Source organism: Pan troglodytes, chromosome 16 (genome assembly GCF_028858775.2).
Source record: "Pan troglodytes isolate AG18354 chromosome 16, NHGRI_mPanTro3-v2.0_pri, whole genome shotgun sequence".
Taxonomy (NCBI): domain Eukaryota; kingdom Metazoa; phylum Chordata; class Mammalia; order Primates; family Hominidae; genus Pan; species Pan troglodytes.
In genome coordinates this window covers 89,448,145-89,469,467 of record NC_072414.2, presented here as the reverse complement: position 1 = coordinate 89,469,467, position 21,323 = coordinate 89,448,145, and the positions used below count along the sequence as shown (strand labels likewise).

Below are 21,323 nucleotides of genomic sequence, written 5' to 3'. Positions count from 1 at the left end.
TCAAGCGACATCGTCGCTGCGTGTGTCCGTTTCCTACTGTTGCGTGCTGGGCATGGAGGGGTTCAATCCCCCGGTTTCACGATCTGCCCCTCTTTGAAGTGGCTGCAGGTTCCCGGGCTGCTTTGTGCATCCAAAGGGATGCTTTGCGCTCCTCCGCATCCCTGCAATAAACAATACCTGCTTCATTTTTTTTCCCCGTAGTAATTATCCTTTTATATTTACATAAAGGGGCTGCCCTCTGAGTGGGCATAAATGCTGACGACCATAGGAGTTAGTTACTCTGTGCCTGCCTGAATTGCATTAGCTGCTAATTACTCTGAGGTCTCCCTAATGTCTCTGGTCTTCTCCACTAAAGCACACTGTGTAATTTAAATTTACATTGTGTCATATTACACTGGGGTTATGACACAGCCAAGTGTATTTTGACGTTACACTTTGTTTTCCCCCTAATGGTGCTTGCAGGAAGAAGGGTTGCCGCAGGTGTGGCCAGATCCTCTAGGCAAGAGGTGTGGATTCAGGTCCTACTAGTCTTACTCCTGATGAAGCTGGGCAAATCAGTTGGCTCTGGAGTAATTAGTAGCCCCTTCCTCACTGACCATTGCAAGGTAAGTGTTTTTGCATTCTTTCTGTTCTGGTGAGAGATTACGTGTTTATGAAATGCTAGTTCGGCGATTTACATTTATTTCTACAGCACCCCATGAACTGGGCGTCATTATTCTCGTTTCACTGCAAGGAAAATGGTACTACTCAGCTTTAGGAAGCAAATTCTCTCAAGACCATCCTCTCAGAGAGTGGGTGCAAGGCCCGAATGTGAATCCTGGTCTCTGAGTCTCTTAAGTACTAGTGTGCACCCCTACACCATAGGATTAGGTGATACATTGGAAAACCAAAAGAGTTACATTGTTGTAGGGTTGAGGTGTGTTTATATGTATTATGCAGATGTATCTTCATTGATATAATTTTTATTTATTTATTTTTTTGAGATGGAGTCTCGCTCTGTCACCCAGGCTGGAGTGCAGTGGTGTGATCTCAGCTCACTGCAACCTTCACCACCTGGGTTCAAGTGATTCTCCTGCCTCAGGCTCTCGAGTAGCTTGGACTACAAGCGTGCACCACCTGGCCGGGCTAATTTTTTTTTTTTTTAAGACAGAGTTTCGCTCCTGTTGCCCAGGCTGGAGTGTAATGGCGTGATCTCGGCTCACCACAACCTCTGCCTCCCGGGTTCCAGCGATTCTCCTGCCTCAGCCTCCTGAGTAGCTGAGATTACAGGCATGTGCTACCACTCTTGGCTAATTTTGTATTTTGAGTAGATATGGGGTTTCTCCATGTTGGTCAGGCTGGTCTCAAACTCCCAATGTCAGGTGGTCTGCCTACCTCAGCCTCCCCAAATTTTGGGATTACAGGAGTGAGCCACCACGCTGGGCCTAATTTTTTTATTTTTAGTAGAGATGGGGTTTTGCCATGTTGGCCAGGGTAGTCTTGAACTTCTGACCTCAAGTGATCCACCCACCTTGGCCTTCCGAAGTGCTGGGACTATAGGCATAAGCCACCATGCCTGGCCAATTTTAAATTTATTTTATTTTTAAAAATAAGAACAGGGTCTTGCTATATTGTCCAGGCTGGTCTCTAATTCCTGGCCTCAAGTGGTCCTCCTGCCTCTGTCTTCCAAAGTGCTGGGATTATAGGCATAAGCCACCACACCCAGCCTGATATAATTTTTGATTAACTGATCTTCACAAACACCATACACAGTAGGTCAGACCTGTTGCTCATGCAACATTGCAGGTCATTCCACGGGTTCGAGGTGAACAGGCAATCTGCCATGGGCCAGATTGCCAGAAACTCCCATCGGCCCTTTGTCCAACAAAGCACACATTACCTCTAGCACATTTTAAAATTTGTTGTTCTACCAACTTGATCACTAAAATTCAGTGTTCCAAACTAGCTCTTGTTTTATTGGATACTTTTGAATGCTATAGAACTGTATGACACATTCTCAGGAATGGAGGTTCAGGAGTAGCAAGACATGAGTGCAGTACCTTTTCTGTTATGTCAGTTCAGAGGTATAATTTCTATTAAAAAACAGAGTTAGTCTCTGCTGCTCCAAGCAGGGAATCATACTCAAAAGGCATTTGACAGTAATCAGAGCAAAATTTCAGGCTAATGCTAAGACTCTCTGAAGTTAACATGGTTCAGTAAAACGGATTAGCCTTTTTCATAGTTAGCCCAGTCGTTCTGGGATGAAGCTGCCATATCATGAGCAAACAGAGGGGCAGAGAGTTGTAGTAGAGTAAAGGGCATGATTTGAAAGCTAGCTCCACTCTTCACTAGCTCAAGGGAACAGGCAAGTTACCAATTCCCCTGAGGCTCAGTTTTCTCTTTTGCAAAGTGGAGATAATAAATACACATCTATTTTTTGGAAATACAAGGACAAAGTAAAATGGGGATCTAATAGCTTCTGGTACAGAATAGGAACTCAAGGCAAATCTTCCTCTTCTTCCTTCTTTTTCTCTTCATTGTCTTCTTTCCTTACTTATTCTATATCTTAGATTTTACTACTGCATTCCAAAGACAATGGAAGCTGACTTCTCCCTTTCTTACACCGCTGGCATTTCACTGAACAACCTCCTGTCTCTTCCACATTTTTGGTGTTTCTCGCAGCCTTGTGGCCATTCCCATGGCCTTTCTCACTTTCTGTGTTTTTTCCGACCTTCCAGCCACCTTTCCCAATGCTGGCGGACTTGTCCTTCTGAAATTCAGGCCAAGCCATGTCATTCCATTTTATTTATTCAATACTAACTTCTTCAAATCTTCAAAAAGTAAAGAAGCCAAGTTTCTTTGTTTGTGTGTTTTTACTGATTTTTACTGAAGTATATTTGATGATGGGGTAACTATTAACAGTTTATGGAGTATTAGAAATACAAAAACCACAGTTTGAGAATCAAAAAGCTACACGGTAGCCTCCCCCTTATCTGCAAAGTAGCATCAAGCCCCATATATACTGATTTTTCCTGTGTATACCTACCTATGATAAATTTAATTTATAAATTAGGCACAGCAAGAGAGTAACAAGAAAACTAATAACAAAGTAGCAGAATTATAACAATATACTGTAATACAAGTTACCAATGTGGTCTCTCTCTTTTTTTCTCTCTCTCTCAAAATATCTGATTGTGTTGTACTCACCCTTCTTCTTGTGATGATGTGAGATGACAAAATGCCAAATCATGAGTTGAGGTGAGGTGAATGACTTAAGCATTGTGATACAGTGTTTAACACTTGTGAATTATTTATTTCTAGAATTGTTTATTTAATATTTTCAGACCACCAATGACCTCAGATAACTGAAAATGTGGAAAGAGTAACTACAGATAAAGAAGAACTATGATATAAAGCTTTTTGTTTGTCTTCATGGAAGCATTTCTTCCTCTTCCATTATTACTTTGTTGATGACGGTAAAGAGAAACATTGTCAGTAGGTCCATTTTTAGGCTCACATTTAATGAGCATTTACTCTATGACAGGCACTGTGTTAGGTATTTTACATGTACCATATTGCTTTAATCTTTCTCAACCCCTATTAGGAAACAGCTATTGATATTATTTTCCAGAGTGAGAGAGGCTGGAGAACTCTTCTAAGCAGTTAGGTAGGCTAGTTGAGCTGGGATATAAATGGAAATTGGGTTGATGCCATTTTCAAGCAGGCAGACCTATTTTGGCGTTCTGTTTGCACCCAAGGACTATTTTAAAAGTTTGGCACACATCAGCACATTTGCCAATCCCAATTCTTCTAAGATGCACTTGCCTTGTTGTAATTAGGGAAGGGCCTATGACACTCACATCTGAAATACAGGGAAGACATTTAGATGAAACTTTTAAAAAGACTACGTTTGTTCTCCCAACTCTGTCTTGTTTTAGATCTGCTTGTGCCTCCAGTCATGTTGTAAATGAAATCAATTATTACCCCTGCTTTCTGATTTTCAACCAAGAGCTAAAATTTCTGCCACTCTTTTTTTTATTACTAAGGGGTTTGTAGTTTAAAATGATTTATCTCCTTTGGTTTAATAACAGGAGGTTGGGATTTCAATCCTGAGTTTGGTTCAGAAATAAAGTAAAACCACATGGTCCGCAGGTTGAGGGGAGAAGGCAAATACCCATGCTAGAGTATAAAGAGAACTTGTGGGGAATCACAACAGCTATGAACATCCTGCTGCGTGGTTTCTTGTCTGTTCCATTAAACAGCGCACACTGCAGCCTCAAAACTGAGTGGAGGGCCTCCTTTGGATGACATGAGACTGCTCATCGTCAAGAGAGCAATTGAGTTTCTATGTGACCTATCTGAAAGTGGATAGTTGTGCGACCTCAAGCAAGCCACTTCTTTCTTCTGGATTTGGAGTTTTTCAATCCATATAGCGAACCCACCCCAGTGACCCTGGCATCTTGCTCTTTCTCAAACCCTGTAGGAGTCCTCATGCCTCTGCTTCCAAGGCTCCTTCTATCATGTTCCCCTTCCCTCGGATATCCGCAGCCTCACTTCTTTATGCCAAAGCGTGTATCACTGTTTAGCCTATTTTACTTTTTTAAAACCTTATTTTTAGAGCATTTTTACATTTATGAAAGATTGCACAAAAAATAAAGTTCCCCTATAACCCTTCCTCCCCATCCCCCCTCCCTCAGTTTCCCCTATTATGAACATCTTGCAATAGTGTGGTCCATTTGTCAGAATTAATGAGTCAATGTTGATACATTATGATCTACTAAATCCCATAGTTTACATTAGGGTTCAATCTTTAAGTTGTGCATTCTATGGATTTTAACAAATATATAATGATATGTGTCTTTCATTACAGTATCATATAGAATAATCCCTTTGCCAAAAAAAAAAAACCCACACACAAACCCTGTATTCCATCTACACATTTCTCCCTCCTTTATCCCAAACCTCTGGCAATCACTGACCTTTTTACGGTCTCTTCACAGAATTTCAAATAGCTGGAATCATGCAACATACAGCCTTTTCAGACTAGCTTCTTTCATTTAGTGATATGTATTTAAGCTTCCTCCATCACTTTTAATGTTTGATAGCTCATTTCTTTTTATCATTGAATAATACTCCACTATATGGATATTTTTCTTTATCCATTCACCTATTGAAAGGATGTCTTGGTTGCTTCCAACTACTGGAAATTGTGAATAAAGTTACTATAAACATGATGTGCAGATTTTCTTTTGGATATACATTTCCAATTTATTTGCATAAAAAACCAGCAGTGCAATTGCTGGAAGGTATGGTAAGCCTACATGTAGCTTTGTAAAAGACACCAAACTGTCTTTGAAAATGGCTGTGTTAATTTACTTTTTTTACTCTTAAAAGTTTAACTATATGGCTCACCAATTATGAAAGTGCCTCTTTTTTTACAGTTCCCTCAACGGAACCTGTTGCCAAACTTTCAGATTTTTGCCATTCTGCTAGGTGAGAAATTGTATTCCGGGGTAGTTTTCATTTATGGTTCTCTTTGTGTGAGATCTTGGCATGTTTCACGTGTTTGAGGGTTACTTGGTGTTCTATTTCTGTGAACTGGCAATTCATATCTCATGCTCATATTTCAATCAGGTTCTTAGTGGGTTTTTTGGCCTCTATTTTTAACAGGTCTATGTATACTAAGGGTGTAAACCTTCCATCCGTGGTATAAATTAGAAATATTTTCCCAAATTTGACATTTGTCTTTTTACTTTACTTTTTTTTTTTTTACTATGACACATTGTCTTTATTGCAGTCAAATGTATAATTCTTTCCCTTATAACTTACTGATTTTGAATTATAGTTAGAAAAACATTTCCTTCTGAGGTTATGGAAGAATTCATCTACTTTTTAAAATCTCTGATCCATTTTGGAATGTTTTCTGCTGTAAACTGTGAAAGAAAGATCAAATTTTATGTTATTCCATATGGTGATCCATGATCCTAACATCATTTATTAAAAGCTCGACTTTTTTCCCACTGATATTTCAGATGTCATTTTTATATAAGCCAAATTTCTATTTGGAATTGTAGACTCTTTCTGGGTTTTGTAATTGTTCTGTCCACCTGTTCATTTATGCAGGCGTCAAAACATACCATTTTCTTTATAGTTCATTTATAATATTTTAATATCTGGTAATAAATATTTCCCAGTATTGCTGCAGAAGAATATTTTTATCAATTATTAAGATATAATTTATGTGCAATAAACTTCATTCATGTAAATTGTACAATTCAAAGTACTTTGATAAGTGTATTCACTGTGAAACCACTGCTACCATCACCATGCCAATAATTTCCAAAACCAGCGTACATTTCCTGTTGCCCCTTTGAAGTTCATTCTGCTCCTAGTAAATGAATGATCTGCTTTATGTCAATGTAGATTAGCTTGCATTTTGTAGACTTTAAAGTAAATGGAAACGTGCCGTATTTATTCTTTTATATATCACTTCTTTGACTCAGCATAATTATTTTCAGAGGCATATTATGTGTCAGTAGTTTATTCCTTTTGTGATCAAGTAGAATTTCATATTATATGAGTAAACTACACTTTATCCATTCACCTGTTCATGGACATTTGGGGGGTTCCACTTGGCTCTTAAAAATGAAACTGCTATAAACATTTCTGTACGATGCTTTGTGAACATATACTTTCCAACCTTAGGTAAATACTTAGAAGTGGAATGCTGAGTCACGTAGTAGGTGTATGTTGAATTTTTTTAAAACGGCAAACCGTTTTTTAAGGTTAATGTTCCATTTTACATTCCACCAAAGTTCCAGTTGTTGCATCTTTCGTCAATGTGTGGTGTTGGCAGTCTTCTATATTTTGACTGTTATAATGGATATGTACTGGTATCACTTGGTGATTTTAATTTGGATGTATCTCATGATTCATAAAGTTGAGCATCTTTTAATGGGATTATTGGCATTATTATTTCTTTTAAGGTGAGTATGTTCAAATTTTTGCCTTCTAAAATATTGTTTTTTATATTGGTGGATTATATGAGTTCTTTATGTATTCTGGATATATGTATTACAAACATTTTTATCATTCTATGCTTTGCTTTTAATTGTTTAAAATGCAAACTTTTTTACTTCATTACAATCATATTTATCATTTTAAATGGTTTGTGTGTTAAATGCCCAAGCTAAGAAATATTTGTCTATCCCAAAGTTGCAGAAATTTTTTCTACTTTTTTTTAAAAAAGGTTTCATCTTTGACATTATATCTATGCGTCATCTCTTATAAATGCTGTATATCATGTGATGTACGGGTCACTTTGTTTTTCATTTGGAAGTCTAGTTGTTTCGGCGTGATATGTTGTAGAGGATTCTCATTTCTTATTGCCAAGAATCAACTGGCAACATATGTGTGAGGCTACTTCTAAACTTTATTTTGTTCTATTTATCCGTATGTTTGTTCTTTCTCCAATACCACGTGGTCTTGAAATCAGGTAGTGTAAATTTTCGATCTTCATTTTCTATCTTGATTCTTTACTCCCAGAGCTTGTTTGAACTTCCACACAAATTTTAAAACTGCCTTTACAAAGTGCTAACATTTTTTTTCTACAAAAAAAGCCTGGTAAATTTTTAATTAGCATGAAGTTGAACATTTAGATTAATTTGGGAAGAAACACTGTTTTTTAATTCAGGAAACCAGTATTTCTCTGTATCTATTTAGGACATCTTTCATATCTTGTAACAATATTTTGTAGTTTTTAGTGTAAATTATATACAGCTCTTCTTAAATTTTTCTAAGTATTTTGTGTTTTTTGATGTTATTGCAAATGGCAATGTTTGTTTTAGTTTCTTTTTTTTGTTGTTATACTTTAAGTTCTAGGGTACATGTGCACAATGTGCAGGTTTGTTACATAGGTATACATGTGCCATGTTGGTTTGCTGCACCCATCAACTCGTCATTTACATTAGATGTTTCTCCTAATGGTATGCCTCCCCCAGCCTTCCACCCCCGTGATAGGCCCCGGTGTGTGATGTTTCCTACCCTATGTCCATGTGTTCTCATTGTTCAACTCCCACCCATGAGTGAGAATATGCAGTGTTTGGTTTTCTATCCTTGTGATAGTTTGCTTAGAATGATGGTTTCCAGCTTCATCCATGTCCCTGCAAAGGACATGAACTCATCCTTTTATATGGCTGCATAGTATTCCATGGTGTATAAGTGCCACATTTTCTTAATCCAGTCTATCATTGATGGACATTTGGGTTGGTTCCAAGTCTTTGCTATTGTGAATAGTGCCACAATAAACATACATGTACATGTGTCTTTACAGTAGCATGATTCATAATCCTTTGGGTATATACCCAGTAATGGGATGGCTGGGTCAAATGGTATTTCTACTTCTAGATCCCTGAGGAATCGCCACACTGTCTTCCACAATGGTTGAACTAATTTACACTCCCACCAACAATATAAAAGCGTTCCTATTTCTCCACATCCTCTCTAGCACCTGTTGTTTTCTGACTTTTTAATGTTCGCCATTCTAACTAGCATGAGATGGTATCTCATTGTGGTTTTGTTTTGCATTTCTCTGATGACCAGTGATGATGAGCATTTTTTTTCATATGTCTGTTGACTGCAAAAATGTCTTCTTTTGAGAAGTGTCTGTTCATAATCTTTGCCCACTTTTTGATGGGGTTGTTTGTTTTTCTCTTGTAAATTTGTTTAAGTTCTTTGTAGATTCTGGATATTAGCCCTTTGTCAGATGGGTAGATTGCAAAAATTTTCTCCCATTCTGTAGGCTGCCTGTTCACTCTGATGATAGTTTCTTTTCCTGTGCAGAAGCTCTTTAGTTTAATTAGATCCCATTTGTCTGTTTTGGCTTTTGTTGCCATTGCTTTTTGTGTTTTAGTCATGAAGTCTTTGCCCATGCGTATGTCCAGAATGGCATTGCTTAGGTTTTCTTCTAGGGTTTTTATGGTGTTCGGTCTTACATTTAAGTCTTTAATCCATCTTGAGTTAATTTTTGTATATGGTGTGAGGAGGGGATCCAGTTTCAGCTTTCTACATATGGCTAGCCAGTTTTCCCAGCACCATGTATTAAACAGTGAATCCTTTCCCCATTGCTTGATTTTATCAGGTTTGTCAAAGATCAGATGGTTGTAGATGTGTGGTGTTATTTCTGAGGCCTCTGTTCTGTTCCATTCGTCTATATCTCTGTTTTGGTACCAGAACCGTGTCATTTTGGTTACTGTAGGCTTGTAGTGTAGTTTGAAGTCAGGTAGTGTGATGCCTCCAGCTTTGTTCTATTTGCTTAGGATTGACTTGGCGATGCGGGCTCTTTTTTGGTTCCATATGAACTTTAAAGTAGTTTTTTCCAATTCTGTGAAGAAAGTCAATGATAGCTTGATGGGGATAGCATTGAATCTATAAATTACCTTGGGCAGTATGGCCATTTTCATGATATTGATTCTTCCTATCCATGAGCATGGAATGTTCTTCCATTTGTTTGTGTCCTCTTTTATTTCATTGAGCAGTGGTTTGTAGTTCTCCTTGAAGAGGTCCTTCGCATCCCTTGTAAGTTGGATTCCTAGGTATTTTATTCTGTTTGTAGCAATTGTGAATGGGAGTTCACTCATGATTTGGCTCTCTGTCTATTATTGGTGTATAGGAATGCTTGTCGTGTTTGCCTATGACATGATTATATATTTAGAAAACCCCATCGTCTCACCCCAAAATCTCCTTAAGCTGATAAGCATTTCAGCAACATCTCAGGGTACAAAATCAATGTGTTTTAGTTTCTAATTCGTGTTAGTATACAAAAATACATTTGATTTTTCTATATTTACCTTTAATCTAAGAGTTTTCTAAATTTACTTTGTTGTTTTGTAGAATTCTTAGGATTTTTGTGTAAACAATTATGTCATCTTCAAATAAGAGTTTTATTTCTTCCTTTCCAATCTCTATTCCTTTTGTTTCTTCTTCTTGCCTTTTAATAATAGGACACTTAGTATAATTCTTTTTAAATTTTTTTTTAATTTTTATGGGTAAATAGTAGGTATAAATGTTTATGGGGTACATGAGATATCTTTATCTGTATCATACACTATGCATACAATGTGTAATAATCACTTCAAAGTAAATGGGGTATCTTATCACCTCAGGTATTTACCATTTCTTTGCGTAATGATAAATCATTCCAATTATGCTTTTTTAGCTTATTTTTAAATTTATAATAAATTATTGTTGACTGTAGTCACCGTATTGTGCTATCAAATACTAGATCTTATTTATTCTATCTAATTGTATCTCTGTACTCATTAACCATGCCCACACCCTCCTTTCCCACTACCCTTCCCAGCCTCTGGTAACAATCATTCTACGCAGTATTTCCGTGAGTTCGATTCTTTTAATTTTTAATTCCCACAAATGAGTGAGAAGATGTGAAGTTTGTCTTTCTGGCTTGGCTTATTTCACATAACATAATGTTCATCAACTCCATCCTTGTTGTTGCGAATGACAGGATTTCATTCTTTTTTATGGCTTAATGGTACAATTTGAAGTCAGTAAATGTGATTTCTCCAGTTTTGTTCTTTTTGTTCAGGACAGCTTTGGCTATTCTGGGTCTTTTGTGATTTCATATAAATTTTAGGATTGTTTTTTCTATTTTTGTGAAGAAGGTCATTGGTATTTTTATAGAAATAGCATTGAATTTGTAGATTGCTTTGGGTAGTATGACCATTTTAACAACATTGATTCTTCGAATTCATGAACAGGGAATATCTTTCCATTTTTTGTGTCCTCATCAATTTCATGCATCAATATGTTATAATTTTCATTACAGAGACCTTTCACTTCTTTGGTCAAGTTTATTCTTGGGTATTTTATTTTATTTGGAGCTATAGTAAAGGAGATTTCTTTCTTGCTTTCATTTTCAGATTGTTTGCTGTCGTCAGATAGAAATGCTACTAATTTTTGTATGTTGATTTTGTATGCTGAAACTTTACTTTTTTTAATCAATTCTAATAGTTTTTTGGTGGAGTCTTTAGGTTTTCCCAAATATGAGATATATCATCTGCAGACAAGGATAATTTGACCACTTGCAACTTAGATATCCTTTATTTCTTTCTCTTGTCTGATTGCTCAAGTACTGTGTTGAATAATGGTGGTGAAAGTAGGCATCCTAGTCTTGTTCCAGATCTTACAGAAAAGGCTTTCAGTTTTTCCCCATTCAATATGGGTCTGTCATATATGGTTTTTATTGTGTTGAAGTATATATATAAATCTCTTCATGATACAAACTCTCAAAAAACTGGGTATAGAAGGAACATACTTCACCTTGTATTTCTAATATTATTATTATATATAATTACATATTATATATTATATAATTACATATATTTCTATAATTATATATATTATATAATTACATATATTTCTATAATTATATATAAATATATATAATATTTAATTATATATTATATATAATTATATATAATTATATATATTATTACATATAATATATATAATTATATATAATAATTATATATAGTTATATAATATATACTGTGTAATATAATTATATATTATAATATACAATATATAATATGTAATATAATTATATATAATACATAATATAATGTAATACATGATAATATATTATATATGGGATATATATTATATAGGATATACATAAATATAATATATAAAATATATGGGATAAAGAACATATTTTTAAACAAATATGGGATTTAGTTTTATATGTATTATTTATATATCATATATATTGTAATATATTTTATCAACCTTTTAAAAGTGTTTTCAACATTTTTTTCTTGTCAGTAAATGCAGATATACTATCATAATTTACCTATTAATTCTCTGATCGTTGCTTGTTCAGGTTGTTTTAAATTTTCCTCAATTATAAGTTACATAGCAGTAGATACCTTTATGTGGACAAACTAATAATAATTAAACAAAATTGAAGAGAATTTTTTCTGACATGCAAAATATGATCACGTTTCAATAAATAAGCAAAAGAATAGTGAAAAATAAAATTGCTGCCAGTTTTACAAAAATTCACGTATTTAGTTTTCATACCATTTAATCAATATGAACCTCTTTAAAGCCTGATAACTAGCCAAAGAATGTGAACATAGACTAGAAAATGCATACTGGAAAAAAACAGAATAGTTGCATATTGCATCTCATGTTAAAACAAATTTTAAAAAATAGAATTTCTGTACCCATTAAGTTGACAATTAAAATGAAAATCTTCAATTTGGAAAATGGGTAATGAGACAGGGATTCTTATGAATCACTGATGGGTATCCAAAATATCCTTTGTAAAGATCTTTAGCAAAATATGTTACAAGTCTTACAATATTTATTCTCTTTGACCTAGTTCCACTTCCTGGAATCAATCTTAAGAAAACAATCCTAAGTACAACATTTTGTGGAAAACATTTTAAAATAATAATAATTGTTTAATTCCATTAAATATGGAAAACAAACCTCAACATAATATTATAGGGACATTGAGCTAATTGATATGAAAAGATGCAGAAATTAATAACAATTTTGACAAAATTACTTCAATAGTTGAAAAATGCTTCTATTTTAAGAAAAAGTGAGCAAAGTAAAATTCAAATTCTATATATAGAATATGAGATAACAATATGAAAAACAATATGTATAGATAATAACTAGATGAGAGTTCACAAAAGTACCTGTCTTTGAAGACTAGTATGAAAAGTAGCAATTATTTTAACAATTATTTCTTTCTTTCTTCCACAATAAGGATATATTAGGTTTGTAATTGGAAAGTAATCTTTATTTTCAGTTTTATGTGATTTCTTGTTTCATTAATTTGACAGTATATTTTTAAATGTTCTAATGTACACATGGGGCATAGCCCCTAGATTCAGAAATTAGATAAGGATGCTTGCTAGCTCCACTATTACTCAGCACTGTTATGGATACCTTACACAATAAAATAAGAAAAGGAAAAGAAATATGATGTTTAAATATTATAAAGAAAGAGTGAAAAATATTTGTAGATTATCTGATAGCTAGATAAAATTGGAACCAAATTTAATACAACAGAAACAAAGAAAAAAGCAAGAAGAGAGTTTGGTGCTCTTTACAAGATAAACATATCAATAGTCCTTTCTGTATTGTACCAACGTACAGTAGGAAAATGGGAGGACAATCACATCCACATGCAGAAGTCTCTAGAAATGAAACTAATGAAAGTGTTCAGGACCTAGATATGAAATAAATGTTAACAAATTACTAAACAGCTAAGCAAATGGAGATATATTTTTCATGTTTTTTAATGAGAGAAAATTGTAATAATAATGAAAATAATGTTAGTTAACTATATACTAGGCACCTTTAAGAGTGGTTATATAGCACTCATTTTATACTTATAACATTTTCCATGAGGCTTGGGCTATTAATTTCACCATTTTATGCATATAAAGTTGAGAAAGCGTAACCTGCGTGGCCTGAGCCACTCCTGCAAGGTGCTTTTCTTTTGTTTTTTTTGAGTTGGAATCTCGCCCTGTCACCCAGGCTGGAGTGCAATGTCGCGATCTTGGCTCACTGCAACCTCCGCCTCCTGGGTTCAAGTAATTCTCCTGCCTCAGCCTCCCGAGTAGCTGGGATTACAGGCACCTGCTACCACGCCCGGCTAATTTTTTGTATCTTTAGTAGAGACGCGGTTTCACCATGTCCTGACATTATGATCCACCCGCCTTTGCCTCCCAAAGTGCTGGGATTACAGGCCTGAGCCACGGCACCCTGTTGGTACTTGGTTTTAAATCCAGCTCCCAATAGAATATTTTAATAAAATGTTGCATCTTAAATTTATCTTAAATAAAAATGGTGCTAATACATACAGTACTATTTTGAAAGCAGTTCAAATTTTGAAAAACTATAGTCAAATAGGTAATGTTGGAAGAGAAGGGACAATTTTGTCAATGAGATAAAATAGGAAATTTAGTTTTTGTTGCAATCTCAAGAGTGGGGAAAGGTGAACAATTCACAGTGGCTGCTGTGCCAGTTTCCATCTCTATGATATAAATAACATTAGACTTATATCACAAAATGTATGTAAAACAAATTCCATATAGACCAAATAACTAAATTTGAAAGATTATGAAGTGTTACAATTATTCTATATTAGGAAGATCTTTCTAAGTAGGACATAAAACTTGGAAGTCTCTCAAAGAAGACTTCCTGTTTTGGCTAAATATACTGAACATCCTCTTCGTGAAAAAGACACCTCCAAATTCAAAACCAAGCAAAAAATCAATGTGATAACATACCTTGAATATATACAAATCTCCCATTAATCACTGAAGAAATAGAAAGAAAGGAAATAAAATGCAATTTTCAGAAGAAGAAATACAAATAACTAAGACATACATGAGAAGACACTCAGTCCCATTGACAATCAGGAAAATACAAAATAAAATAGCTTCTTTTTATTTCCCCATAAGAAGAATGAACAAAACGAAAGATTAATGTCAAGTGTGGGTAATATTGTAGAAAAACTGACAATTTGATTGTAACAATTTAATTTTTTGCTGACAATTTAGCAGTATGTATTGAAATTCTCAATTTGTGTACTGTTGGACTAAGCAATACTACTTCAAAGAAATTGTCTTACATAAATACATCCATATATCTTTGTAATAGTAGAATTTGGACACAATCTAAAAAAGAAATCAAAAGCAAATTTCTTCGGCAATAATAATACATCAGTATCATGGAATACACTGTAGCAACTAAAAAGCATGAGGCATTTATGAACATTTTTAATGTCAAAATAAGCCAAGGCATATTTTAAAATAAGACAAGCATGTCTAAGAGAAGATGGTATAGTAGCATCCCATTTAAGTAAAACTAAACGCTAAACTAAACTAACTTCTTGTCATCTGCCATCCTGCCACCCCCAAATATTGCTGCCTATATGTACATATTAAGCTTGTCAATTTGATTGTAGTCTCTTTCATATGCAAGTATTTTGGAAAGTTCCCATGTTAAGCATCCTCTGTTGGCTCAGGCAAATAAGCTCAGTTTCCAAACTTACAGATCCCACTCAGCAAAACAAAAGTCTTTGTGGTTAATCAAATAAAAATGCCAACTAAAAGAAGCAGTGTTCAAAATGTTATATTTATTATGATTCCCAATATTTATTTTGCATTACTTAGTTTTCTGATAATTAGAACAATTTTGCTATAGCTTTACTTTGAATGTATGTCCTTTATTCCTTGGCTCCATAGAGGCTGTACAGACGCCTTAAAGATGAATGCAGGTATAGTGAGATATTGTAGTTCCCAGCATTTTGCCTGATGAGTCACCCTTCCTTTCTAATAATACAGTCATGTTTCAGAGAACTGATGGCTTCAACTTTAAATATAATATATTAATTTGAAGGCAATTCTTTATTATCACTTACAGATATGTTTCCTTTTTAAACAGCTTAAAATATCAATGAATGGTTAAAAAATAAGTGTCAGTCTTTGTCTTTGGGCTCATATTTATAAGCACTTCCAAAGACCTGGTTGAAATTATATGTTAACGAAGCATATTCTTCTTGCATTTCAGTTCCTTGAGCTCAAACACACCTACCTCTTAAATTGACTGTCTTTGTGATCTTGGCCAAGTTACTCAACATCTTTGGTCCTCATTTTTCTCTTTGGAAAGTTCAAACATCTAAAAATATAAATAAGGTCTCTTCTACCTCAAATAATCTATAAGCGAGTAAGTCCAGGAATCAATATAATTTTATGTCTATGACTGAATTATAATAGCAATAATTAAAATCCATTTAAAAGAACCAAGAAGACAAATAACTCAATGCAAAGTTACTTATTTTTTAAAGGTCTGTGAGTTATCAATACAACATAAGTGGGACCAATATTTGCATGTGTCTCAGATACTTTATCTGATATACACCAAAATATAGCTTGAACTTCATTAACATGTGAGAAAAAGTCAATAGCAGAAGATGGGTCTTGTTAGGTGACTTCTTGGATACAATCAGCATTTCAATTGTCTTACATATATCAACCAGTTAACATTGTTTATACAATGTGGAGTAAGTACCACATTAGAGTGTTACAACATCACACACATAGGAATAATTAATCTATTATACTTTCAACATGAAGGCATGCTTTTTCTTTAGCTTGTCATTTAAACAAGGCATTCTAAAAAGAACTCCCTGGAAGAAATTGGGAGCTAGAGGTGAACATAGATTGAAAGTACAGTGGTCAGATATACCAGATAGTTGTAATGTATGGGTATAACTTAGAGAGACACCAGCCTTTCCATAACACCATAGAAAATCTCTGACTATGGGCTGATGTTGTGTTCAGAGCAAGTTGAGACAGAAAGCCTTCTGCTACAAAAGCCTAGAATTTGTTGAATTCCTGACCAATGTATAGGTGTATTAACACAGTTATGGATTTATTAAGTGGAAATAGGTAAGGGATGCCAACCACTGCATGTCATTTAACAAATTTCAACCTATGGGCTTGGGATATATGTTTCAAAGGGAGTACAAGATGAGATAAAAGAACCCTACCCTGGTATTGTTAAATGATGAGGGCTCATGAAACCTTGTGGATATTTATATATTGACCAATGTAGTTAATTAAAAAGGTGAGTGAATAAGGAGTGAAAACCTGCCTGAGGTTGAGTGGGATGATCACCATCAGTAGATCTAATTTTAACTCTGCAACGTTTTATTAGATGGATTCACCATCACCAGCAAAGAAATGCAGAGCAAGGGTGAGGCAGAGGTCTCCATATTTGCCAGACCACAAAATGGGGGTGGTTGTAGCCAAGAGACATGGAAACTGGATATTCTAGGGTATTTTTTTCTTTGTATTTGATAAAGTGCTGATTATTTGAATCAAGATCTTTAACAAGTTCTTGACATCATGTGTTGGAGACAATTGTTCTTTCTTCTGTTTCTCTTGCCTCATATTAATGCTTTTTGTCTGAACTTTTTTTTTTAATGATGATCTGAACATCTTTGAAGAGCGGTTGTCACTTCTAGGTGGTTGAAAGGGCAGGATGTGTGCAGCATGGGTGGCATGTTGCACCAGTGTCCTCGCTTGTTGGGCAATTATAAGCTGTGACCATCTAGTCCTGCCATCCGGAGAGGTAATCCTTAACTCTGTGCTGTCAAAGTCTCCCTCTGAGTATTCAGTTGAGTAAAAATTAGCACACATCTGTGAAGAATGTGTACTCAAGGCAGGGGAAAGAGCATCTGAAAGGATTAGAGTGAACAATGACCAACACTCTTGTGGGGAGATTAGTGGATGTCAGGGGCTGGAAGGAGGAGGAGGAGGGAGTGGCTGCCAATGGCTACTGGTTTCTTTTAGGGTGACGAAAATGTTCTAAAATTAGATGTGGTGAGGGTCACACAAGAATAAGTTAAAACCCACTGAATTATATATTTTAAAATGTTAAACTTCATGCTACATGAATTACATCTCAACAAAACTTTTTCTAACATGCTGTGATTTTGTAGAAAAATTGGAGTGGCTATATTAATATCAGAAAAAGTGTATTTCAGTGCAAAAATATTTTCAGGCATAAAAAGGTAAATTCATAATAATAAATCTGTTGATTCATCAAGAGCACATAATGTATCTAATAACAGATTTCAAAACACGTGAAGAAAAGCTGATAAAATTGCTAAGAAAAGTAGACAAATTTACAACTATTGTCAGATAATTCAGTACCATCTGTGTAATAATTTATAGAATAAGTAGCCATAACATCAGGAGTAATAAAGATTTAAATAACATAATTAACCAAATAGACCAAATTAATATTTACAAAATATTTCCAGCCAACAACAGCAGAATACACATTCTTTTGAAATGTACATGGAACACTCACTGAGATAGACCATATTCTGGGTCATAAAACAAGCTTTAAATTTAAAATAATTTATGTCATATCAGATAGATTATGTGAACATCATGGCATTAAATCAGAAATCAATGATAGAAAGATATATTTTAAAAATCTCCAAATATTTGGGAGCTAGGTAACACATTTCTATAAGAAAAAATTACAAGAGAAATTAGAATTTATTTTTATCAGCATGAAAATGCAAACAGAAGATATAAAAAATGTTTGAGATGCAGCTAAAGTAGCATTTGAGGAAAACTTATAGCCCTAAACAACTTTGCTACAAAATAAAAGAAGTCTAAACTTAATGATATCAGTTTAACCTTAAGAAACTATAAAAAGAAAAGTAAATAAAGCCCAGGAGCAGAAGAAAGAAAACGATATGGATGAGAGTAGAAATCAATGAAATAATACAGGCAAACAATAGAGAAAAATGCGAGACATGAAAGGCAGGTTTAATTAATCTCTACCTAGAGTGATGAGGAAAATAGCAAGAAGACACAAATTGGCAATATTAGAAATACAAGAGGTAGACAGACACGATGGAGTTTAGAGATTTAAAAAAATGATAAGAGAATATTATGTACAACATTATGCCAATAAATTTGACAATTTATATGAAGTGGGCAAATGTTTTGAAAGACATTAACCACCAAGTTCACTCAAACAGAAACATGTAACCTGAATTTCCCTATATCTGTTAAGGAAATTTAATTTTTAATAAAAGCAAAAAGAAAACAAACAAAAACTTCCCACAAAGAAAACTCCAAGCCCAGGCAGCTTCAAAAATTTGGCAAAATATATGGCTTTTAAGTAAGAAATAATACAAATTCCACATATACGCCTCCAGAATATTAAAGAGGAGGGAATATGTCTCAACTTATTCTATGAAGATTGTATATCCCTGATACAAAATATAGACAAAGCTGTCTCAAATAAAAAAGAGACAGAAAAAAAGAAAGTAAGAAAAAAAATCCTATGAACGAAAAAGTCACAAAAATATAGATACAAAAACTCTAAACATATTTTTAATAAATTAAATACACCAAAAAATTGGATAATAAAGAATGATGTTTTTCCTAGGCTTCCAACTTTGGTTAACTTTCAAAAATTAATTAATCAATGCAATACCCAATATTAACAAGGTAATCTGATGCACATCTCAATCAATGATGACAGAAATTTGGCAAAATATCACATTCATTACTGTTATCATCTCTAAACAAACCAGAAAGAAATAAACTTAGTCTGATGGAGTATACCTGTGAATAAACATATAGCTGGCATTATACTTAACAGTGAAAGAGTGAATACTTTCACTTTAAGATTTGAAAAAAAAAAGACAGGTATGTTTGTTCTCACAACTTTTATTCAATATTAGATTGAAGGCTACTCATCTGCACAATATGACAAGAAAAATAGAGAAAAGGTTTTCAAATTGGAAAGGAAGAAGTAAAACTCACTTTATTCCCAGACAATATGAGTATCTACATAGAAATTCCTGTAGAATCTAGGAAAAAACTACTATAACATCGAACTATTTAGTTAGAGAATATAAGATCAATTATAGATTAATTATAATTCATATGTTAATACTAACAAGATAATTGCAAATTAAAATGTAGAAAACAATGCCATTTATAAAAGCATAAACAGATTTAAAAATTAGAGATAATGAATTTGTGCAAGGGCTAAATACTGAAAACTACAAAATATTGCTAAGAGAAATAGAACAATATCTAAATGTGTGGAGAGATATACCATGTTCATGGCTCAGAATACTTGATATTGTTAAGATGTCAATTATCCCCATATGCATTTGTAGATTGATGTTCAGTCCTAATCAAAATCCTAGCTGGCTTTATTTATTTTTTATGTGTGAAAATTGGCAAGTCAATTCTAAAATTCACAGGAAATGTAAAGGCCAAAATAACCTTAGAAAAAAAACAAAGTTGAAGGACTTGTAGTGTCTGACTTCATGACTGATTATAAATCTAAAGTAATAAAGACTGTGTGGTATTGGTGTCATGATACAAAATTAGATTAATGAAACACAATAATGAGTTTCAAAATAGATATGCATTAATGGTCAATTAATTTTTGACAAAAGTGAAAAAGCAATTTAATTGAGAAAATTATTATTTCAGTAAATGTTGCTGACAATTTGATATTCATCTACAAAAATGGACTTTGATACAGAAATGATATAATCTCTTGGAAAAATATCTCAGTAATTTCTTAAAATAAATGTTACATATAGATGTACTATATAACCCAGCCATTCTCATCTTAGAAATTTTTCCAAGATAAATGAAAACATGTGAATGTCATAAGGGGGTATAATAGTCTGTTTTCACACTGCTATAAAGAAATACCTGAGACTGGGTAATTTATAAAGGAAAGAGGTTTAATTGACTCAGTTCCACATGGATGGGGAGGCCTCAGAAAACTTACAATCATGACAGAAGGGGAAGCAGGCACCTTCTTCATAATATGGCAAGAGAAAGAAGGGAATGCAAAGGGGGAAGAGCCCCTTATAAAGCCATCAGCTCTCGTGAGGACACACTCACTATCATAAGAACAGCATGGGGGAACCACTTCCATCATCCAATCACCTCCCTCCCTCAACACATGGAGATTACAGGCTCCTCCCTCAACACATGGGGATTACAATTCAAGAAAAGATTTGGGTGGGGACACAGAGCCAAACCATATCAAGGGGCAAGAGAAAACGTTTGGATGTGATGGATATGCTCATTATCTTATTTGTGGTGATGCTTTCATTGGTGTGTACATATGTTGAAATTTATTAAATTTTTCACCTTAAGCATTGCATGTTAATTAACACTGCATGTTAATTAGACTTCAGTAGAGCTATTTTGAAGAATGATACATAATGGGGGTATATTTTAGGTTTAAAACCTATGTACAAAATGAAGGTATACAGGTTTAACCAAAGCATAATAGTAAAAAATATAGAACCTTCTATTAAATATTTCACATGCCTCATTTCATTTAGATTTTCATTAGTGCTTTGATGTAGATAGTATTATTTTATTTTATAACAGAATAATTTGAGGCTTATGTGTTAAGATGATTATTGGGAGGAGAAGTATTGTTATGAACTGTTAAAATGATTATTGGGAGGAGAAAAAGAAGGGTTATAAAGAAAGATTTTGCTGCGGTAACTACTATGCTTGCTTGTGGTTTATGAGGGTGATTAGGGATTTTTTCTTGACTTTAATTATAGACCTACATATAGTATGAGGGCTTGCATTTACTAATGAAGTCTTAAATTACTTAAAACTGGAAGTAATAGTACTTACAACGATGGAACAGATACACTAGTATTTTGCAATAATCTGTGTCTGTTTGATACATTGGGCTGGGTTCTGTTCTTTGTA

General features: G+C 34.0%; 1 long non-coding RNA gene across 1 annotated transcript in view; it reads left to right on the top strand.

Annotated features, from left to right (window-relative positions):
- Positions 1-488: 488 nt before the first annotated feature.
- LOC104002450 (uncharacterized) overlaps positions 489-21,323 on the top strand; it is a 98,334-nt gene continuing 77,499 nt past the window's right edge. Inside the window, exon 1 of the long non-coding RNA XR_001709630.3 lies at positions 489-605. This is a non-coding gene — a long non-coding RNA (uncharacterized LOC104002450). The remainder of the gene's footprint in view (positions 606-21,323) is intronic.